This window comes from Colobus angolensis, unplaced genomic scaffold (genome assembly GCF_000951035.1).
Source record: "Colobus angolensis palliatus isolate OR3802 unplaced genomic scaffold, Cang.pa_1.0 Scaffold55, whole genome shotgun sequence".
NCBI lineage: Eukaryota > Metazoa > Chordata > Mammalia > Primates > Cercopithecidae > Colobus > Colobus angolensis.
In genome coordinates this window covers 6478626-6503007 of record NW_012119043.1, presented here as the reverse complement: position 1 = coordinate 6503007, position 24382 = coordinate 6478626, and the positions used below count along the sequence as shown (strand labels likewise).

Below are 24382 nucleotides of genomic sequence, written 5' to 3'. Positions count from 1 at the left end.
TGTGGTCTTCTCTTCTATTTGCTTCTTGTCTTTTTTGATAGAAATCAAGAGTTTCCCTCATCTTGCTCCTGCATTTAGAAAAGTGAACCAACTCTCCAGTTTCCCTGCTTCATTGACACACAAAATTAACATCTTGGGGATGCCAATCCTCAGGGCAGAACTTAGAGAAGAGAATGTTTTCCTCCTAATTGATGGGATCTCATTGCTAAGACTCTCTTATTTCACCTCCCACCTGGGGATGAGGAGGGCTCCACAGTCTCTGGAACAATGACATTTTACTTTATTGCCTTAGAGAGAAGGAGCTACAAGGCCCAAGCACAGGGAAGATGAGGGCAGTAACCCAGGTCACCTCTTGAAATAGCTGAAAGAAACTATCCAGGAACCAACAAATGGGCTTTGCATTCTGACAAGTGCAGGGCCCTCTTCAGCAGTTTGCGTTGGAAATTGGAAAAATGAGCCTATCATTGAAGATCTAGAGTGTTCATTCCATTTTTAAGTGAGAAAGGAGGTATTTCACAGTATTACCTTTACTGCCAAGCGTTTGTGCCAAAGATGTAAGATGATAACATGGAGGGTGATATTCCGTGTGATGGATTTCTTCTTCCCTTGCCTCACTATAGAATGTTCAAAAATAAACTTTCCATCTGCAATTCCTGGAGACTATCAGACTACTCTTTGCAAGTGAGAAGACGTGATGGTCCAACCGAAGACCCCAGGGGATTACAATGATGTGTCCGAAGTCTGAGTCAGGAGCAAGAACAAAGAATGCATCCTTTTCCCCACACAAGCCCTCTGTCCTGACTCATGATGGCCCTGGGATCTCTTGCCTCTGTTGATTTGGTGGCTGGGGTCTTTACCCATGGGGGTTGGAAGTGGGGCAGATTTAGGTTTTAGTCTGAGTTCTCTCTCTGACAGACTTCAGGGAAGTCACTCATTTCCTCTGTGTCTTTGTTTCCCAACCGGCATTGTAGGAGGGAAGCACACCCATTGCACGGGAGAGATTTAAAATGGAAGAGCCTCAATTTTTAGGGAAAACAAAACAAAACAGATTTATTCATTATGTATTTATTTTAGTGATGGATTCTCACTTTGTGTCACCCAGGCCGGAGTGCGGTGTCAGAATCGTAGCTTACTGCAGCCTTGAGTTCCTGGACTACAGGGATCCTCCTGCCTCTGCCTTCTGAGTAGTTGGGATTACAGGCGCAGGCCACCATACTTGGCTACTTGTTTTTAAAAAAGTTTTTGTGGCGATGGCGTTTCACTATGTTGCCTAGACTAGTCTTGAACTCCTGACTTCAAATAATCCTCCTGCCTCAGCCTCCCAAAACAGTGTGATTTCAGCATGAACCCCTACACCCAACCTTATTTATTTTTTTATTTATTTATTTATTTATTTATTTATTTATTTATTTATTTATTTATTATTTATGAGATAGAGTCTTGCTCTGTAGCCCAGGCTGGAGTGCAGTGGAGAGATCTTGGCTCACTGCAACCTCTGCCTCCAGGGTTCAATGATTCTTGGGCTTTAGCCTCCTGAGGAGCTGGGACTACAGACGTGCACCACCATACCTGGCTAGTTATTTTTGTGTTTTTGGTAGAGATGAGGTTTTGCCATGTTTGCCAGGTTGGTCTCAAACTTGTGACCTCAAGTGATCCACCCACCTTGGCCTCCCAAAGTGCTGGGATTACAGATATGAGCCACTGCCACCAGCCTTATTTTTTACTTATTTTATTTTTTAGATATGAGAGTTTATCATTATTATGGCAGGAACAGGTAGTGTTGGAAGCAACACTGAGAAGGAGATAATTTCAGTCCCATGTAGTATGCACACTGTGCTTTATGTTATGCACTGATTGAATCACATAGCTGAGTATCGTCTCTCTGCATCAGATTTGTCCACTGTCTACACTTTGCTGTGAACTGTATGTTGCACAGCTGCTTGCACAGCTGTGAACTGTATGTTGTGAACTGTATGTTGCACAGCTGATGATTTCTCTTCATCCTGATTTATTAGCCCTGGTTGATGCAAAGGGAACCTCTGCATAAAATCAAGAACAATTTATATAACCTACCTCATCAGCAAGTATCCAGAGCATTAGTCGCAGAATATGTGTTTGTTGGTCCTGTTCCTTGCTTCTGGTGGAAGGAGCTGAAACGGCAGGTTCATTTCACCATGGACACCCTCTCCTTAACTTTGGGAACTGAGAAATATATTGGCGTCTTTCTTATCTAGGACACAAACAGTTTGCTGTTTGTGAACAACTGGCTGAGAGTGAAGCTGGCCTTTTCTGCTGAGCAAACAGAATCTGTCTTCCCTGTTCCATCTTCACATGGGAACATCAGCCTGAGAGACACTACACATATAAGCCTTCGTCTTTCCCTCATCCACCTTCCTTTATAAACTAGCCTATCCTCTGAGAAGGCTTCGTATTAAGAACCAGGATTGCAACTTGAAAAGATAGGGAATCGACCCAAGTGTCCATGAACAAATCATTGGATAAAGAAAATGATATAAACATACCATGGAATACTACTGAGCTGTAAAAGGTAATGACATCATGTCTTTTGAAGCAACATGGATGGAGCTTGAGGCCCTTATCTTTTTTTTTTTTGTTATTATACTGTAAGTTCTGGGATATATGTGCAGAACGTGCAGGTTTGTTACATAGGTATACATGTGCCATGGTGATTTGCTGTACCTATCAACCCATCATCTAGGTTTTAAGCCCTGCATGCATTAGGCATTTGTCCTAATGCTCTCCCTCCCCTTGTTTCCCCACCCCTCAACAGATCCTGTTATGTGATCTTCCCCTCATTGTGTCCATGTGTTCTCATTGTTCTGCTCCCACTTATGAGTAAGAACATGTGGTGTTTGGCTTTCTGTTCCTGTGTTAGTTTGCTGAGAATGATGGTTTTCAGCTTCATCCATGTCCCTGCGAAGGACATAAACTCATTCTTTTTTATGGCTGCATAGTGTTCCATTGTGTATATGTGTTGATGCCCTTAAGTGCAACAGCTCCAAAACAGTCAAACATGGCATGTCCTCACTTATAAGTGGGACCTAAATAATGTATACACATGGACACAGAGGGTGGCATAATAGACACTGGAGCCTTAAAGGTGAGGGGAATGGGAGGAGGTGAAGAATGAGAAGTTATTTAATGGGTACAATGGATACTTTTGAGTGAGGTTACACTAAAAGCTGAGACTTCACCACTACACAATATATCCATATAACAAAAATACAGTTGTACCCCCTAAATCTATTCTTAAAAGAACCATGATTGCAACTTGAAATCATATCATTTATTTTACCAGTTGGACCACTTACTAATTCAGAGCTGAACCCTGGAGCCAGAGGACTAAGATTCAACTGTTTCTCCACCTTGGGGGATGCCATTTTCTCTCTCTAGGGCTTGGATCCCTTCTTTGCAAATGGAGTAATAATACTACCTGATATTAAGTTGTTGGAAGCATTAAATCTGATAACTCCTTTAATGTGCTGAGTGTAGTGTCTCATTAAGAAATACCAGGCATTTGCCTTTTTCCATTTTCTTTTTAATGAGGACATTGGCATCTTAGATTTATCAAGTTATTTCTTTTTTTATTTTATTTTATTTTTATTTTTTTTGAGACAGAGTCTCACTCTGTCACCCAGGCTGGAGTGTAGTGATGCGATCTTGGCTCACTGCAACCTCTGCCTCCCGGGCTCAAGCCATTCTCCTGCCTTGGCCTCCTGAGTAGCTGGGATTACAGGCGCCTGCAACTGCACCTGGCTAAATTTTGTATTTTTAGTAGAGAGGAGGTTTCACCATGTTGGCTAGGCTGGTCTCGAACTCCTGACCTCAGGTGATCCACCCACCTCGGCCTCCCAAAGTGCTAGGATTACAGGCATGAGCCACCGCACCCAGCCCCAGTTATTTCTTAAAATAAGAAAATAGTATTATCCAAAACCTACCTTACAAATTCTGTTAGCCAAAATTTCTCCTGCACTTGACCTTTTGAGAAGGAGACAGGTGAAAAAAATGCCAATATAGGAATATAGTTGAGACTATTTTGAGTCAGTATGTAGAGGCAGCATTCATTTTCTGCCAACTGTGTGTGTGTGTGTGTGTGTGTGGAGAGAGAGAGAGAGAGATTCAAGGGGTGCATATGCAGGTTCATTACATAGGCATATTGCTGAAGTTTGAGCTTCTAATGTTCCTCTTGCCCATGTAGTGAATGTACTACCTGCTAGGTAGTTTTTCAACCCTTGCCCCCGTCCCTACCTTCTCCCTTTTGTGATCCCCAGTGTCTACTATTCCCATCTTTATGCCTGTGAGCACCCAATTTTAGCTCCTACTTATTAGTGAGAACATGTGTTATTTGGATTTCTGTTTCTGTGTTAACTCAGGATAATGGCCTTCAGCTGCATCCATGCTGCTACAAAGGACATGATTTCACCCTTTTTATGGCTGCATAGTATTCCATAGTGTATATATAGCACATTTTCTTTATCCAATCCATTGTTGATGGGCATGTGGGTTGATTCTATGTCTTTGCTATCGTGAATAGTGCTGTGATAAACATACGAGTGCAGGTGTTTTTTTGGTAGAACCATTTATTTTCCTTTGGGCATATACCCAGTAATGTGATTGCTGAGTTGAATGGTAATTCTATTTTTAGTTCTTTGAGAAATCTCCAAACTACTTTCCACAGGGGCTGAACTAATTTACATTCCCACCAGCAGTGTCTAAATGTCCCTTTTCTCTGCAACCTTGCCAACATCTATTATTTCTGACTCTTTAATAATAGCCATTCTGACTGGCATCTCATTGTAGTTTTGATTTGCTTTTCTCTTATGATTAATGATGCTGAGCATTTTTCATGTTTGCTGACCACTTGTATGTCTTCTTTTGAGAAGTGTCTGCTCATGTCCTTTGCCTGATTTTAATGGAGTTATTTTTTTTCTTAATTTAAGTTCATTATAGCTTCTGAATATTAGCCCTTTGTTGGATACCTACTTTGCAAATATTTTTCCCCATTCTGTAGGTTGTCTGTTTAGCGTGTTGATAGTTTCTTTTGCAGTGCAGAAGATCTTTAGTTTAATTAGGTTCTGATTGTCAATTTTTGTTTTTGTTGCATTTGCTTTTGAGGACTTAATCATAAATTATTTGCCTAGGCTAATGTCTAGAACGGTATTTCCTAGGTTTCTTCTAGGATTTTTTATAGTTTGAGGTCTTACATTTAAGTCTTTAATCCATCTTGGGTTAATTTTTGTATATAGTAAAAGATAGGGGTCCAGGTTTAGCCTTTTGCATATGGATAGCCAGTTTTCCCAGAACCATTTATTGGATGGGGGTCCTTTCCTCATTGTTTATTTTTGTTGACTTTGTCAAACATCAGTTGGTCATAGGTGTGCAGCTTTATTTTAGGGAGTCTGTATTCTGTTTCACTGGTCTATGTGTCTTTTACAAGTACCATGCTGTTTTGGTTGCTGTAGCCTTGTAGTATAGTTTGAAGTTAGGTAATGTGATGGCTTTGGCTTTATTCTTTTTGCTTAGGATAGCTTTGCCCATTTATCAACCCTGTATTTTTTATTTGGGGACAAAAGAAGATGGATGTTCAGAGAGCACTAAAGCCTTACCAGGTGACATATCAAGATTCAACATTGTTTTGTTTCCTTATTGAGGCAGAATAATGGACCAAGATATCAAGTCTTCAATATTGGCTTGAAGAGAAGATGAGAGTTAGTTGTAGGACCCTCGTCCTCTCTGGTTATCATGGTTCTCTTCTGGGGGATCTTGGGCTACATTCCGTCAAAGTATGGAGGGACCTGCAGTATTGTGGAAAGAACCTAGGTGGATAGTCAGCCTTATTTGAGATTAATCATATTTTGGCGTAGTTCTAACCATCTCAACCTGGGGAAGTTACTTAAATTCCTTGTTCCTCATAATGGAGATAATAATGGCTTCTTGAGAGGGTTATTGTGAATATGATATTGTTTAAGGCACCTGTCACTCAGCCTGGCATGTGGAAGATGCTCTTTGAATATTCACTGTCCTTGCTAAAAATGTGTGTGTGTGTTAGAGAGAGATTAGTTGGTACACACAGAGAAGGAACGAGATGGCTGGACGACCGTGGTGGGGAATTGATAAAGACTTGCGGGAGCTGGAGGAAGGTTTCTGGTGTTCTGTATCTTGAAGCTTGATTTGGAAAATGGTTGTATCGATGTGTTCAAATGGTAGAAAATTGAGTGGTATACTGTAATTTGTCCACTGTTTTTATGTATTAAAAATTTAAAAATCTGTGTTTGTAAGACCTGTCTCTCACACACACACATACCTCTATGGATCTCTTTCCTTCAGTGTTCAGAAGAGACACACTCCCCAGACATCTTGGCATCTCCTTTTAGTCACTCTTGATTCCTGCCCCTGACATCAGTGATGCAGGCTCCTAATTCTCTTGAGATCTGGTATTCTTCTATTGCCTCTAAGTGGTAGGTTGGTGTTGTGGGAGCCATATGGGCTTTGGAGGCAGAAAAACCAGGGTTTGCATCTCGGGCTTATTTTTCACAAGCTGCAGATGTCTTGTCCACAAAATGGTTGCTGGGAGAATTAGAGATGATTCAGGTAAACCACTGAGCATGATGCTAGACACGTCCAAGTATTAGCTGTACAGTCTTTGGATTTATCTCCTGGGTAGAGGGAACTTCCTGCCCCAAGTCTGGAAAGATGTCAGCTTTTGTAGACTAAACTCTTGAAATGTATTGAATTGACTCCATGCTTGGGAATTTTCTCCATTTAGAGTGGGTGTTTCTATCCGGTTTAGAACTGAGTTCAACCTAGATCCTCCTAAAACTATTTAAGACCGTTGCCTCTGACATAGGCTGTGCAGAGTAAACAGATCTCACATGAATGAGAACTTCTCCATCTTTCTTTGTTTTTATTTAAGCCAAATATACAGAATTTGAATGTCTAATAATTTTCTTCTATTGGGGTCATTGGTTTAATTTTCTTTGCTTAAGGGAGAGGTGACTAGATATTTTTTGTATGCTGCTCTTGAAACATGTTTTGGCATATTTGTTTGCTTTCTTATGCCCTCATTTATTTTACTGCATTTGGATAACTGGATGTTATCAGGTAACTACTATTCTTAGTGAATAGGTGGAATTTCACTTCCGTGCCTAACAGCATACAAAGAAAACAGCATTATTCTAGCTGCATTTTTTTCCTCCCATAGTCTCTGAGTTAAAAATGGGAGTGAGTTGGCTTTCATATGCACCTACAAAATTACTGTTTTACAAAAGGAAGAAATATAAAGTCTTTAGGCCATCTTTATTGGCCTAATGCCTAGAATCATTTAGAGAGGTCTGGGCCAAGTTAGGGTTAGGGTTAGGCTTTGTTTTTTCATAATTAGTAATCTGGTTGTGGGAACCAGACATGCTCTGCAATAACAAACAGGCGTACCAGCAAGTATCAAATTATGTGCCCAGTGAAAAGTGGGGTCCCTAATACAGTGTCTCAATGTGGAGTCTGTAGACCTCCTGCATCAGTGATGCCAAGTATGCTGGTTCAGAATGTAGATTCCTGGGTACCATATCCAGAGATTCTGATTCCATGGTGCTGGAAGGAAACTTGGGTATATGCATATTAAAAAGATCATTAGAGTGATTTTGATGCTAAGTTATTGAATTACTAGCAGTCTACACAATTGGAGGACAGAAAGTACCTATGTGAGGTTGTAGTATTTATGGAAGAGGGAAAAGGTGATATCTAGATCTTGAAAGATAAAACACTGACAATATAAACATTTTTTTTTTTTTTTTGAGATGGAGTCTTGCACTGTTACCTGGGCTGGTGTGATCTCAGCTCATTGTAACCTCTGTCTCCTGAGATTAGGTGATTCTCCTGCCTCAGCCTCCCAAATAGCTGGGATTACAGGCACCCACCACCATGCCTGGCTAATTTTTTGTATTTTTTAGTAGAGATGGGGTTTTACTATGTTGACCAGACTGGTCTCAAACTCCTGACCTCATGATCTGCCCGCCTTGGCCTCCCAAGGTGCTGGGATTACAGGTGTGAGCCACTACACCCGGCCCATTTTATTTCTTTAAAAGAGCCTTTTGGTTATTGTAATAACTTATGTACATTGTTAAAACAGAAATACACTATAAAATAAAATTGACAAAGATCACTTGTAATTTCACCACAGCTGTAATTCTTTGGTGGAGTTTTTCAATCTTATTTTTTTTTTTAACAAATATTTTTATGGTTGGCTTGTGTATACATTTTGGTTTCACTTTTATTATTCACCTAACATCTTAATTTCAGTTCATCATGTTATGACAACTTCTCCATAAGCACTTTTTCTTGGTGGTAGCATATTCCTTTTCCTTAGTTGTAGGATTTTCTACAAATTTCCTTTCTTATCAGTATATCTTGGTACCCAGACAGAAGGAACAATGCTGTTGATGGTTTGTGTTTCCAAAGGAGATTGGGTAATTTTCTTTTCCTTTAAAGTTGTGTGATCATTCTGTTGTATACATATATATAAACATGGTGTACCTATAAATGTATGTAATTATAAAATATCAATTAAAAATAAAGTAGGTATATGTGTTTCTGGGGTACATGAGATATTTTGATACAAGCATACAATGCGTAATAATCACATCAGAGTAGATGGGGTATCCATCACCTCAAGCATTTATCCTTTCTTTGTGTTATAATCCAATTATACTGTTACTTTTTAATGTACAATAAATTGTTGTTGACTGTAGTCACCCTGTTGTGCTATTAAATATTAGATCTTATTCATTCTATCTATCTTTTTGTACTTATTAACCATCCCTACCTCATACCACCCCCAACTACCCTTCCCAGCCTCTGGTAACCATCATTCTACTCTCTACCTCTATGAGTTCAATTGTTTTAAATTTTTTTTAGCTCTCACAAGTAAGTGGGAATATGAAGCTTGGCTTTCTGTGCCTGGCTTATTTCACCTAACATACTAACCTCCAGTTCCGTCCGTATTGTTGCAAATGACAGGATCTCATTCTTTTTCCTGGCTCTGTAATACTCTTTTGTGCATATGTACCACATTTTCTTTATCCATTTGTCTTTTGACAGACATATAGGTTGACTCCAAATCTTGGCTATTGTGAATAGTGCTGCAGCAAACATGGGAGGGCCTTGATATTTTCCTCTTAATTCACTGACTAATAAACATCACTTCCTAATGATAAGGCAGATAGAAACCAAAAGAATAAACTAAAATTTCATTCTATTCTAAATGCGGGACCATATAAAATGAACATATAAATAATTGGCCCCATATCTGGATGTTGTAATTTCATCATTAGGTTTGTTCTTACTGATGACAAGGAAGTTAACATCTTGAAGTTTGGGTCCACCCTAACTGAGAAGCACACCTAGAGAGTTGGGCACATCAGGAAACTTTTGTCAATAGTCTGGTTTCTGGCAGAGTCTCATGGAGAGTTACTTTCTGTTTGTGTAACACAAGTTACTCTGTGTGTGTGTGTGCATGCGCACATGCATGAGTGTGTGTCCACCTGTGAGTGTGTCTGAGAGAAGGAGAACATACTGGTGTGTGTGTGTGTGTGTGTAGCTGAAGGAGTGTCATATCATGGATACTTTTATTAGGGAAATCTGGAAGATAGCAGCAGAGCTTTTGATTATCTTTGAACCTCAAAAAACAAACTAACAAAAGTAATAAAAAACCAAAAACTCATGAGTAATAGCTACAAAAAATTATGAAACAGGATGTCCCCATGAATTCTAAAAATAAGCATGTAGTTAAAAATCACAACTACAAATCCCATGTGGTATTAGAAACTGCATGTGAGAAAGTAAAGACCGAGTTACTTGTGATGCCTCTGAGAGTTTGGGAAGTTCAAGATCATCATCAGGTACTACTGGAAAATGAGGGAGACCATTCTGAGGACGATAGCTACAGCAGAAATGGTGCTTGGAAAAGTGGATATTCATATGCAGAATAATGAAACTAGGCCTCTATCTCTCACCATATACAAAATACACTCAAAATGGTTTAAAGACTTCAATGTAAAACCTAAAACTATGAAACTACTAGAAGAAAATAGGGTAAACTCCAGGGCATTGGTCTGGGTAAAGATTTTTATAGAGAAGACCTCAAAAGCACAGGTAACACAAACAAAAATAGACAAATATAAAAGCTTCTGCTCAGCAAAGGAAAAAAGAGAGTGAAGAGACAACCTGCAGAATGAGAGAAAATATTTGCAAACTACTCATCTGACAAGGGATTAATATGCAGAATATACAAGGAACTCAACAGCAAAAAAATATAATCGGATTAAAAAATGGGCAAATGAGTTAAATAAACATCTCTTAAAGACATGCAAATGGACAACAAGTTTATGAAAAAAATACTCAACAAATGAGAAAAATGCAAATCGAAACCACAATGTGATATAATCTCAGCTCAGAGAAGATATTATCAAAAATACAAAAATACTGGCAAGGATTGCTGGTGGGAATTTAGAACAGGCATGATGAAAACCGGTATGGAGATTCCTCATACTAAAAGTAGAACTCCTGTAATGATCCAGCAACCCCACTACTGGGTAAATTTTAAGAGGAAAGGAAATCAGTATGTTGAAATATTCTTTACCCACTGCAGCACTATTCACAGGGGCCAAGACATTGAATCAACCATTGAATTAACAGATGAAAATGTGGTGTGTATACACAATGGAATACTATTCCGCCATTAAAACAACAACATCTTGTTATTCATGGCAACATAGATGAGCTTGGAGGACACTATGTTAAATAAGCCAGGCACAAAAAACCAAATATCACATGTTTTCATTCATGTGGAAGCTCAGAACGTTGATCTCATGGAAGTAGAAAGTAGATTAGTGGTTACTAGAGGTCAAGAAGGGTGTAGCCACAGGTTGGTTAAAGGATACAAAATTACGCTAGACAGGAAGAATAGGTTCTAGTATTCTATCACACTGTAGGATGGCCATAGTTAAACATATATTGTGTATTTTTAAATAGCTAGAAAAGCAGACTTTTTAATGTTCTAAACACAAGAAATAAGAAGTTTAAGGTGACGGATAAGCTAATTACCTTGCTTTGATCATTACACATTGTATACATGTATTGAAATATCACACCGTACCCCGTAAATATTAATATACAATAATGTCAATTAAAAAATAAAGTATCAGTATAAACTTATGATATATTTTTACTTAAAATACATATATCCTAGAACAGTAACCAACCTAGTAAAAGTAAGTACCCCTCCACTCAGAGTTTGGTTTTTAAACTATTTTTCACTGAGGGGGACCACTGGGAAAGTGGGTGATTCAAGGTGTAGGGTGGAAATGAACAAGATAAACCTTCCTAGAGTGCCTTGTCACTGCAGTGAGCAAAGCAGTTACCAAAGACTATAGGTCAAGGGGACTCAGAAGCCAATCTGAAAAGTATCAACTGGCCAAAGATGAAACAGTTTGGGCATCAATGAAGGTACTCATTGCAAGGGATTGAAATACATAAAATCCATGAGTTTTATAATAATACATCCGTGAGTTTGTAATAATAAAATATTATAAAAGATAACTAATTGGTAACCCTTGGAGGATGCTAGGGAACCAATTCATTGTTCTGAAAACATATGTGGGGGAAGAAGCACCCATTTACTGTATTCTGCCCTTCTTATATCAGCTCTCCCTCAGGCCACCCAAATAGCTGACAAAGGAAGATGTCTCTTTTTGGCATAGTTCCAGGTAATAAATGAAGAAGGAATAGTAGAATTGGAATATCCCTACACTGCAAACTTTAATGAACTAATGGATTCAGGCAATTATTGTCAATGCCTGCGAATGTTACAAAAGACAACCAGAACATTTATTTTTTAAAGAAAGTACACACATCACTTACGAAGTATTCTTGGCAAAATAAATGAGATCTGCATCTGCCTCTGGCCTGAACTGCCAGCAAATATGGGAGGGGGCATAAGCGTGTTATATGACATCATGGGCATGTCATTGGCAAAATCCAGACTGTTGGAAACTGCAACAAAAGACCCAGTTTTTAAAACCAGAAATGGAATGAAGTAAAAAGAGTCTCAAGAGTCATATTAATTAGACTGGCTGCGGTGGCTTACACCTTTAATACCAGCGCTTTGGGAGGCTGAGGTGGGCAGACCACTTGAGGCCAGAAGTTCCAGACCAGCCTGGACAACATGGCGAAACCCCCGTCTCTACTAAAAATGCAAAAATTAGCTGGGCGTGGTGGCACATGTCTGTAATCCCCGCTACTTGGGAAGCTGAGGTAGGAGAATTGTTTGAGCCTAGGAGGCAGAGGTTGCAGTGAGCAGAGATCGCACCACTGCACTCCAGCCTGGGCAATAGAACAAGACTCTGTCTCAAAAATAAATACATAAATAAATACCATATTAATCATATAGACCTGGTGTGTATACAAAGTCAAAAGAATAAGATTTTTCTAAAAGTACATAGAACAATCAGGGAAATAGGAACACAGATCAGACACTTGATAATATTAAGGATTAAGGTAAATTTTGAGTGTGATGATGGTATTGTGATGATATTTGTAAAAAGGAGTCCTTGACTTTTAGAGATGTATACTGAAGTATTTACAGATGAATGATATGATGTCTGGAGTTCACTTCAAAATAATACATTGGAAGGAGGACATTGGTAAGAATAGAGACAAAACAAGATCAGTCATGAATTGAAAATAGTTGAAATTGAGTGGTGGATACATGGGGGTTCATTATACTATTTTTTTCCTTTTCTATGTTTGACATTTACCATAATGACAAGTTTAAAAAGAATATAAAGTGACCCAAGTTTATATGAACCTTTCTGGAAATGATCTGATGGGATCATAACTAAGCTTTGCAGATAGGTAAACGTCTACCAGTCCAATTACCTTGAGACATTGTTGGAGGCGCTGAGCAGCATGGCAGTGCTGCCTTGAGATCATAGAAGGAATCCTCCCAGTCAGGAAGTGAACAACAGACAGCATGGATGGCATTTTCAGTTTTTATTCTAATGCTAATGTGTGCATTTCCTGTCTTGTAGTTCTTTTAGCACCTTGCGGGTGCTGGACAGCTACTGTGACTGGTAGCTTTTAACCCTGCAGCCCAGGCCTGCTTTTTTTTCCCTCCTCTAAGGACTTTGCAGGGTGAAACTATTCTCTCTCTCTCTTTCCTTTTCTTTATTGAGACAGAGTATCTGTCTGTTGTCCAGGCTGGAGTGCAGTGGTATGATCTCGGCTCACTGCAACCTCTGCCTCTTGGGTTCAAGCAATTCTCATGCCTCAGCTTCCTGAGTAGCTGGGACTGCAGGTGTGCACCACCATGCCCACCTAATTTTTCTTTTCTTTTTTTCTTTAGTAGAGATGGGGGTTTCGCCATGTTGGCCAGGCTGGTCTTGAACTCCTAGCATCAAGTGATCCACCTGCCTTGGCCTCCCAAAATGCTGGAATTACAGGACTGAGCTACCATGTCTGGACTGTTCTCTAGTTATATAGGAGAATTTTCCAATATCACCAGAGTCTATGGTTTCACTTTCAATATAATATAAATATCTTGGGTATATATACTTTTATCTCATACATATATACACACACACATAAGTCATATATATAATATATATATATTTATAGTCCCATAGTCCCTTATGTATGTATAGGACTGTACAGCCCCCAAGTGTTTTCTAGTACAGTCATTCATTCAGTGAATATTAAATGCTTAAATGTCTGGCATTGTACTAGAGAATGAGGATACAGTCTTTTCATGTCCAGATTCTAAGTACATTCTAGTATAGGGAGACATCAATACACAAGTGAAAAAACTAATTACAGATTTTGGAAAGTGCTATGGGGGAGGTAATAAGCAGAGCTGTGGTGAAGACTGACGGACAAAGACCCTGCTCTAGCAAGAAAAGGCCTCGCAGAGCATGAGACGTTTAAGCTGAAATCTGAAGGATGAAAAGGAGGTCCTGATGATGGGAAGAGCAGAGGGAAAAGCATTCCAGGTATAGGGAACAGACAGTGCAAAGACAATGAGGAGGGAAATAGCTGGTGACAGGAAACTGTCAAGGCCTATCATAGAGTAAAATGAGAAAGATGGAGAGAGGCCTAAGGGATAGGAGCTGATCTTGTCTTCGGAATAACCATGTGGCACTGCCTTCCTTGTTTCTTCCATTTCACAGATAGGACAACTGAGGCAACCTTCTGTGTCATTGCTAGTAAGTCACAGAATGAGAGCTTGAATCCTCTTCACCAGACTCCAGATCTAGTGTTCCTTTCGACTAGATAAAATAAACCTGTTAGAATCTTAGTGTCCTCTTGGCTTACTTTGTCACAACCAGAGAGGTCAGTTTAAGCTGTGCTTGGCATGACCAGAGTGAGGGACCTGCATCATAAGAGAGGCAGGATACCACATGCTCCTGAAATCAATGTCAGGATTTCTTGGCAGGTTTCGTTGTGGGAGTCGGAAATGTGGGCACCACTTTTTAATGTCTTAGAAGTGTCTGTGGGTACATAGCAGAATTTACTGTCACATCCATCTGCTTCTCTCCCTCTCTCTTGCTGAGTAACATGCCATTTGAGATGAGGAGCTTGCACCACGTTATGTCATCAGGGTCCATTAAGACATTACTCTGATTCCAGAGGAACATCAGTTCTGAATACATAGCAACTTGCTTTCATCTTCCGAGGGATGCCAATTGTTGATTCCTTGCTCTTCTTCAAAGGGAAATGTAATAAAAATCCTTCTGGAGGAATTTTCCTACTGGCAGTGATCATCTTCATAGTGAACTTGAGACAGGTCACAGAGTGGAAGAAATTTGATGTTCTTACAGAGGGAAGATCTTGCTTTATTGAGGAGGAAGAAGAGGATGGAGAGGAAGGGGAGGAGGAGAAAGAGGAGGATGGGGATGGGGGAGGAGGAAGGGAAGGACTAAGGAGCAGACAAAGTACTAACCACCTTCCATACTCATGTTAATCATCACAATAAACCAGCAAGGCTGGGAATTATCACCTTTCTGGAAATGAGCAAACTGAGGCTAAGCAAGGTGAAGAGACTTGCCCAAGTTCACACAGATAAGAGGAGGCTGAGCCAGGTCCCTGTAACTCCATTTCCCTGAAACACACAGCTTCTCCATGGATGCTTTGAAGAGTGAGCCTTGCTTTCTAGATCAAATCACACACAACTCTAACTTGCATTGGGAGCTGAAAACCCATTGCTTTTTCTTTATCAGTTGGTGCTTTAGTTATGCTCTAGCATTGTCGTGTTTTATAACCTCCAAGTGCCTCATTTTGCATGGAGGAAAAGGCTCAAAAAGGCGAAGAATGTGTCCAAAATCATCCGGTGAATACATGGCACAGGCAGCATCCAAATTCTAACTCCAAGTCTAGTGCCCTCTTCTCAAACCACAGCTGTCTTGTTCTTGCCCAAGATCTTTTTCTTCATCTTTGTTGTTAAGCTGTGGGTTGACCTAATTAAAAATTTTTTTAAAGTTTTATTTTTATTTTTATTTTCTTTTGTGAATTAGAGATTGCTTGGAGCTGAGATTGAGGCTAAGAGAGGTACTTACTCACCAAAGTGTACTCCCCCAGGAAAAGGCGACTGAATTGAAGTGTGTGTGTATGTGTGTGTGTGCGCATGTGAGTGCATGCACACATGGATGTGCACGTGTGCATATGGAGTATGAGGAGGAGAGTGGGGCACTTTTATATATGTACTGGTTAAAATTTAGTGACAAAGCTGCCTGAACGTGTGCTGTGGTTAATGATTGCTTGAGCTCTGCCTTCCACTGTCAGCTTTGGAGTGGGTGGTACGCTGTATACAGAGCACCTAGCGTGCGCACAGAACTCTCCTTTCATTTCTACACATAAAGGGCTTAACATAGTATCTGGCAGATGGCATGCAATGAATTTAACTTTAATTATAATTATCTCATTTAGGGTGAGGTAATACTATTTTTTTCAGTTTTACAGATTAGGAAATGGAGACTTCAAGGCTTAAATAACTTCCTAAAATCACTCAATTAGCAAATGATAAACCCAGGATTGAAACTCTGGTCAGTTCTCCCTCCCTCTCTCCCTCCCTCCGGGTATTGCTCTGTTGCCCAGGCTGGAGTGCAGTGGCACAGTCATGGCTTACCGCAGCCTTGGATTCCTGGGCTCAAGCGATCCTCCTGTCTCAGCCTCCCAAGTAGCTGGGATTACAGGCATGTGCTCCCACACCTGGCTTGTTTAATTTTTGAAAATGGTGTCTTGCATGTCAGCTTTAGATTGAGTAGGACTATGTAATAAACTGGCTGGTAAGAGATTAATCGCTACAATCAGTTAGAGAAGGGGGAGAATCAACTCTTGCTTTGTTGTTGGAATCAGAACCAAAATTATTTTGGGCCCTCCTGTTTCAGGTCTCCAGTGAATCTCATTTACAGCAGTGAACTGAACACACACAGGAAAACTATTTTGTATTCCACTCATGTGGCAGCCTTTGCCTGGTAAGGCTTGGTTCTCCGATCTCATTTGTCACCTGATGTGGTGTCAGGCTGGCCACCCGATAGATTGTGGCTTCCCTCGGAGGGATAAATCTACAACTCACTCCAGCTGAATGGCTTTGGAGGACATGCATCATTTGTGAGGCTCCTAAAGGTGGGAGCTGCGCGCCTGTGATTTCATTACTGGAATTAGAGTGTCAACTTTCATTTTTCTATAATTCCGTTGATGATATTACTTGTGTTAAAAAGAGAGAAGAAACTTGGCTCTAAGTGTTTTTGGATGCTGAATGCCACCAGCACTTCTGACTCTGAGTTGGTTCAGGGTCCTGGAGCTTGCAGTTTTCTGTTGGGTTTCAAATGCCAACTTTAAAGAGGAGGCTTGGGTTCCACTCTTACTGCTAATAAAAGACTCACAGAACAGAGGAAGGAACGTTCGACAAAGGATCAGAACACCGGGATCTGGCAGCAACTCGTTTGGTTACAGGAGACCAGTTAGTGTCCTGTTCTCCTTTGGACATGTGAGAAAGTTAGGTTACATAAGTGTTTCCCAGAATATGGGGCTGCATATCACCTCGGGTAAAGGAGATGGCTTTAGGTCGTACACAGCACCAGTGAAAGAACACAGACTCACATAGTAGTCATGCCGTGATGTCTGGCTAGGATTTAATGATATGGTTTGCTGTATGTTCATGGTGATTATGTAAGTGACACGAGGCTTCCCATTTATGTAAGCTATAAAATTTCCCTTAGAATGGCTTGATTACATTTTAAAAAGTGAGTCAGTTTATAGACTAATAGTAAATAATGGGAAATATCTGTGATTGAAGTTGAAGAGGAACTGTGATTGTGGAGTTGTCTATTTTTCCTTTTAGTTCCATTCTATATTTTTGGAGTTCTGTAATTAAGTTCATCCACATTTATGGTTATTATATCTTTCTGATGAATTGTCCCTTTTCTTATTATGAAATGCCCCCTCTCGGAATAGTCCTTGTTTTAAAGTCTGTTTTATCTGATGCTAATAAAGACGGTCCCATCTTCTAACACTTTCTGGTTGTGTGGTGTATCTTTTTCCATTAATTTACTTCAATCTGTCTGTGTCTTTACATTGAAAGTACATCTCTCATAGACAGAGAACAGTTGGTCTTGCTTTTGCCTGATCCATTCTGAGAATCTTCAACTTTTAGTCCACAGACATTTAATGCAATTATCTATGTGTTTGAGTTTTTTATTGTTTATTGTTGTTTCTATATTTCCCCTCTGTTCTTCATGTGTCTCTCCTCCCTTTCCTGCTCTGTTAGTTTTCTGTTGCTGCTGTGACGAATGATTCGCAAATCGAAGAGTTGTGGAACTGAGGTTCCCATTTATTTGCAGTCTATGGATGGCGGGCTGAGCTTTGCTCCTGGAGAATTCTTTCTCATGCTTTCCATGAGCCCTCCAGCAATGGTGAGTGAAGATCCTCTGACACTTTGAGTCTCTCTGACTTCTTCTCTGCTACTTCTCTGACTCCAGCTGGAGAAAGTTCTCTGTTTTTCAGGCGACACATAAGTAGTCTCCCTGGAATAAACCAGGATAACCTCTCCGTTTTTAGGTCCATAATCACTTTTTTCACATAACACATTCAGAGATTCTAGGGTTAAAGGTGAAAATCTTTGGGGGATTCATTTTGCTCATTATATCTGCCTTCTTTTGGATTTTTAGAGTATTTACACACTTTGTTTTAACTTATTTATTGGCTTTTAATCAATACGTCTCGTCTCAATAGATGCAGAATTATCTTAATAGATGCAGAAAAAGTATTTGAAAATTTTAATACTTTTATTCCTATAAAATTTAAATTAATTCCTTCTATAACCAGTTTGCTGAGTGTTTTCCTGATAAAAGTATATCTGATAAAGATCAACAAGCCCACAACAAACACCATACTCAATGGTGAAAATTGAGAGCTTTTCGTCTATGATCAGGAACAAGACAAAGATGTTCAATCTCACCACTTCTATTCAGCATAGTACTGGAAGTCCTAGCCAGAGCAATTAGGCCAGAAAAAGGAATAAAAGGCATCCAAATTGGAAAGGAAGAAGTAAAATTATCTCTATTTGCATTTTTAAAGTGATTGCTCTAGGGATCACATGAAACATCTTTAACTTTTCACAGGCTACTTAGGGTTAGTATTGCATTGCTTCACATACAATGTAGAAACTTTTCAGTATAGGGCCCATTCATTCCCCTTACCATCCTGTATGCTATAGTGTTATAAGCATTGCATCTGTACATTAATACCCAAGAGGCAGTGTAAGGATTTGTGCTTTAAATAGTCATATGCATTTGTATTTTAAAAAAAAATTAGAAGAATAAATAATCTTTTATGCTTACCCAGATATTTATGCTTCTAATGCTCTTCATTAATTCCTGAAGGAATTAGAGTTTTCTGGTATTATTTTCCTCTGATGTCAGCTTGAATAACTTCCTTTAGCATTTCTTGAAGAGCTGGTCTGCTGGAAATGAATTCTGTTAGTTTTCTTTTATCTGAAAAGTCTTTAATTCTTTTTCATTCCTGAAGGACATTTTCGCTAAAAATAGAATTTGGTGTGTTTTTTTTCCCCCTAACACTTATAAAGACATTATTCCACTGTCTTCTGGACTCTGTAGTTTCTAACTTAAGTCTGTGAAAAATTTGAATCATTGTTCTCTATATATAATGTGCTATTTTTCTCTTGCTAATTTTGAGATTTTCTTTCTTTTGATTTTCATCAGTTTGACTATGATGTGCCTAGCATGGTTTTCTCCACATTTGTCCTATTTGGGGTTCTTTGAGTTTCTTGAATTTGAAAATTTATGTCTTTCTTCTTTTTGGCCATTATTGTTCAATATTTTTTCCGCTTCTTCATTCTCTTTCTTGTAGAAACTTTTGAAACCACCTTTGCAAAAATTGTAACTGAGAAATTATGGCAGTGAAAGAGATCTGACTTAAGTGACTTCATCTTGCTTCTAACCTCCAAGTTGTCCTTGTTTTTCCTGGGCGTAGGTGTAGGCCAAAATAACCTTCAGAGAAACTTAGTTTATAGTTTAACTTTGAAACAAAGAGATATTAGCCCTTTCTCAAAACAAACACCCTTTCTGCCTGGGGACCAGACTGTCTAAAGCCACAGGATGAGAAATTATGGTTTAGGAATCATGCAGGACTCTAAACCTCCCCAAATTGCTCCTGGGGATAACATCACTATTGTAAAACCTAAGATCAGTACTCGAGATATTTTGCAGACCCTGCATCTGATGGATCTGTTAGCACCACCCAGACTGATAAACTGCCTCATCTGGCCTTGTGTCCCCACCTAGGAACTGACTCACAGCAGGAGGACAGTTTTAACTCCCTGTGATTTCATCTCCAGCCAGCCAGTCAGAACTCCCAATTCACTGGCCCTCTACCCACCGAATTATCCTTAAAAACTCTGATCCCTGAATTCTTGGGGAGACTGATTTGAGTCATAATAAAACTTTGGTCTCCTGCACAGCTGGTTCTGTGTGAATTACTCTTTCTCTGTTGCAATTCCCATCTTGATAAACCGGCTCTGTCTAGGCAGTGGCAAGGTAATCTTGGGTTGTTACACTTTAATCACATGTATGTTAGACTTCGCTCTGTTAATTTATAAAAGCCCCTCTGCTTACGTCATTTCTATTGATCTATCTTCAAGCTCTCTGACTCCTGCCTCTGTCACCTTCATTCTCATATTAGTTCTATCCAGTAAATTCTTTATTTCAGATATTTTATTTTTCAGTTCTAAATTTTATTTTTTTTTAAATTTTCCTCTTCTGAGAATTCCTACCTTTTTCTTTGTGATGAGCATATTTTCCTTTACCTCATTAAGTATATTGTTAGAATAGCAGCTTTAACTATTCTAACAATATACTTAATATTGGGATTGACCTCTGTTGATTGTCTTTTTTCCTTGAGAATGGGTCAGATTTCCCTATTTCTTATATGTAAAGTAATTTTGAATTGTACTAGCACTTTGTGAATGCTATATTGTGGGTTACATTATATTTCTTTAAAGAGTATTCATATTTGTGTCTTAGCAGGTAATTAACCGGGTTATACTTAAATTTCCATCTCTATCTCTTGGATGGAGGCTCAGTTCTCAGTCCTGTTAGGTTTAGATGCAAACTACTTTGAGCCTTGTCTACTCACCCTTTGTTCAAGGACTGACCAGAGACTTGGGCAGAGTTTACATATACATGCCAAGAATTCCCTTCTCCAAGTCTCTTCTTTCTGGGATTTTTATATTCTGCTGGCCATGGACTTCCAGGTCTCTAACTTCCACCTTTTCAGGCAAGAAAGACCGTGGCTCTTCCATTAGATGTTGAGCTACCCAGTGCCATTTTGGGACAGCAGCATGCTGTCAGACCTAGATGGCAAAAATGTAGAACTCACTCTATGATGAGCCCTTCTTCCATGTTTCAATGTCCCTGTGAAATCTACTGGCTGTTTTTATTCTACAGAGACTTCAGGTATCTTTTTTCCTTCTAGCTTTAAGTGTTTACCTGTTTGGGTGTGGGAGGGAATCTGTTAAGAGATTTCCTACCATACCAGAAGCAGAACTCCGGCTATCTTCTGTTACTCTCTTACACTTCTACACTGCTGGAACTATCTTTGCAGATAAACTAGATCAGATAATTTTTATGGTGAAGTTAGACTGACATGTTATCATCTTCAGCCATCGTCATTTTCTTACCTGACATTGGCAGTTTTACATTCTTATATACTGTTACTACAAGATATAGGAGCTAGAAACAAGAATCATTTTATTGTCAGTCACAGTTCTGTGGGTTGACTGGGCTCTGCTAGGTGGTTCTTCTGCTCCATGTAATAATAGCTGGGGCTGCAGTTCCCTGAGAGGACAGTTGGGCTGGAATGTATGAGATGGCTCATGATATAGCTAAGTGGGTGCAGCTGGCCACTGGCTTGGGGGCTTAGCTCACTGCCTAAGGTAATCTTTCTATGTGGCTTGGATTTCACAAAGCATGGCAGTTGAGTTTTGAGTTTACATACCCAAGGGCAAGTGTTATATGAGGGAAGAAGTGGAAGCTTCTGTTTTACTTAAAAGTTAGGCTTTTCTATTGGTCACACAGTCATTGTGCTGGTCAGATTCAAGAGGAGGATAAAGCAATCTACCTGTCAATGGGAAGGATAACAGAAAACAGTGTGGACATCCTTAATTCACCCCTCTTCACACTGCCTGCTCTTATTTATCACCCATGGCCTTTGTTCGTGCCTTGATCATCTCTTTTTTTTTTTTTTTTTTTTGAGACGGAGTCTTGCTCTGTTGCCTGGGCTGGAGTGCAGTGGCCAGATCTCAGCTCACTGCAAGCTCCGCCTCCCGGGTCCACGCCATTCTCCTGCCTCAGCCTCCGGAGTAGCTGGGACTACAGGAGCCCGCCACCTCGCCCGGCTAGTTTTTTTGTATTTTTAGTAGAGACGGGGTTTCACCGTGTTAGCCAGGATGGTCTCAATCTCCTGACCTCGTGATCTGCCCATCTTGGCCTTCCAAAGTGCTGGGATTACAAGCTTGAGCCACCGTGCCTGGCCGCCTTGATCATCTCTTTATAGAATTCCTGAAATACCCTTCTAGCCTGTCCCCTTCCCTCCAGTCTTGCCTCTCAAATGGCTATCTACACAACTGTGTCTTCTCCAGAAAGCTTTCCTTTATTCCCAGGGTGAATGATCCTTTCATCTCTACATTATTCTGTAGCATTCTGTAATACTTTAACATTTACTACATTGTTTTGAAATTATAAAATATATTTGTCTCTCTCACCAACCAGTCTGAGTTTCTCAGGGGAAGAAACTATATTTGATAAATCCAATATTTCTCCTGTTGAGAGTTTACCAGCCTGTAATTTTCTTAAGGTAGGAGACTTTGCCTGCTTTATTTATTTTACCTTCAGTACCTGACTTTGTGTCTAGCTCATCAGAGATCCTTAATGCATATTTCTTGAACCAAAATGGTTTTTTTTAAAAAAAAATTCACATTGTCAGTTAAGGCAGAGCAAGAACTGGATTCCAGATTTATTTCCCCTCTAAGTTAATTCTTTCTAGGGCCCTCCAGCAGCCAAGTGAATCTAAACAATCCTCAAGGCCTCTTTTCCTTAGCAGATCTATCGTATCTTTATCCCCATATCTCAAAAGCACTTTCTTTCATATGTTTTAAAATATAAACTGAACTTAATAAGATGGAAAGGTTTGAGGATTTTCCTGCATTGGTCTCTATTCCAGTGTCTCTAGTGGGCAATGCACCAAAACACTGGTCTATTTCCTAACTTTAAATTTGAAGAAATAAGCTCCAAGCTCCAGGGCTAAGAAAAGGATTATATATTAAAGACTTGTTGCTTTGGACCATGACCCTTATAGGTCAATTTTTTCTGGAATAGTGCTAATAAAGAGAAAACAGAGTTAAATGATTCACCTGGAGGCTTAGGAGGTTGTATTCTGAAGGCTGAAGTCAAGTGCTTACTCAAACATTGAATTTTAGCTGCTTTTTTCTGTATCAGTGATCCCAGTGCTTGGTGCGGAACAAGAACTCAGTAGCTTTCTTTGACGTCAAGGTTGGCTCTAACTAGAGTGGTGATTCTTGAACTGTAGTGTGTATAAGATTCATTTGGAGAGTGTGTTAAAACACCAACACCGGGCCTCACTTCAGAGAATTCTAATTCAGTAGGTCTGAGATGGCGTGCAAGAATAGACGTGTCTGTGAGTCTCCTGTGAGCTGCTGATGCAGTTAAGGCTTTAAGGCAGAGTTGCTCAACAGTGGGATACTTGACATTTTGGGCTAGATAATTCTTTGTTATAGGGAGCTTTCTTCTACATTGTCGGATGTTTAGCAGCATCCCTGGTCTTTACCCACTGGCTGCCAGTCATACCCTGCCCCCTAGCTGTGACAGCTAAATGCGTCTCCAGGCATAGCCAAATATTCCCTAGTGGAGCACAGTCATTGCATGTTGAGAACCACTGCTCTAGGGTCTGGATGGCTGTAGATTGAGGTATCACTAAGTTTGGGTGGTGGATGACAAGGTCAGTTTTAAAGTTTGTTGACCTTAACTGGCTTATGGGGCACCATGAACATCCAGTTATTTAAGTATCAAAGTCCAGTGGAATGATCTGGATTTGGAAGCCACTGGCATATATTTAAAACCAGAAAGGGTGGATAAAATGTCCAAGTAAATGAGATACCCAGTGAGGAACAATGGATGCAATGCAGAGCCTTGGGGAACACTAAGTCATTAAGAGGCGAATGAAGAAAGTGTGCACATAAGAAGGAATGATCAGGGGGACATAAGAGAAGGACAAGGAGAAAAAGATGTTTCAGGCAACATTGGAGGAGAGTGTGTCAAGGAGAAAAGGGAGGTGATGTCAGTAGAAGAAAGATTCAATAACACCAAGTTCAAAAAAGGACCATGGGACCAGGTGATCCCCTTGACCACAGAGAGCTGTTTTGTGCAACAGGATGGCCACTGAATCCCTGTGTCTACTGAGCATTTGAAGTGTGGCTAGTGTGAGCTGAAATGTGCTATAAGTGTTAAATTCACTCTGGATTTCAGACTTGCTGTGGAAAAAAAAAAGAATATGAAGTATCTCATTAATAATTTTTTATATTGATTGCACATTAAAATGATAATATAGTGAGTTGAGTAAGATACATTATTAATATTAATTTCTTTTTTTTTTTTTTTTTTTTAGATGGAGTCTTGCTCTGTCACCCAGGTTGGAGTGCAGTGGTGCGATCTCGGCTCACTGTAAGCTCCGCCTCCCGGGTTTACGCCATTCTCCTGCCTCAGCCTCCCAAGTAGCTGGGACT

General features: G+C 39.8%; 1 protein-coding gene across 4 annotated transcripts in view; it reads left to right on the top strand.

The window, feature by feature from the left end:
* GRIN2A (glutamate receptor, ionotropic, N-methyl D-aspartate 2A) overlaps positions 1–24382 on the top strand; it is a 434662-nt gene that overhangs the window by 199984 nt on the left and 210296 nt on the right. Inside the window, exon 1 of one of the 4 annotated variants that reach the window (XM_011961388.1) lies at positions 22328–22437. The exons of the other annotated variants lie outside the window; for them this stretch is intronic. The gene's annotated coding sequence lies outside the window, so the exon portion shown is untranslated. Of the gene's footprint in view, positions 1–22327; positions 22438–24382 lie in introns of those variants that run through there. 4 annotated transcript variants of the gene reach the window in all.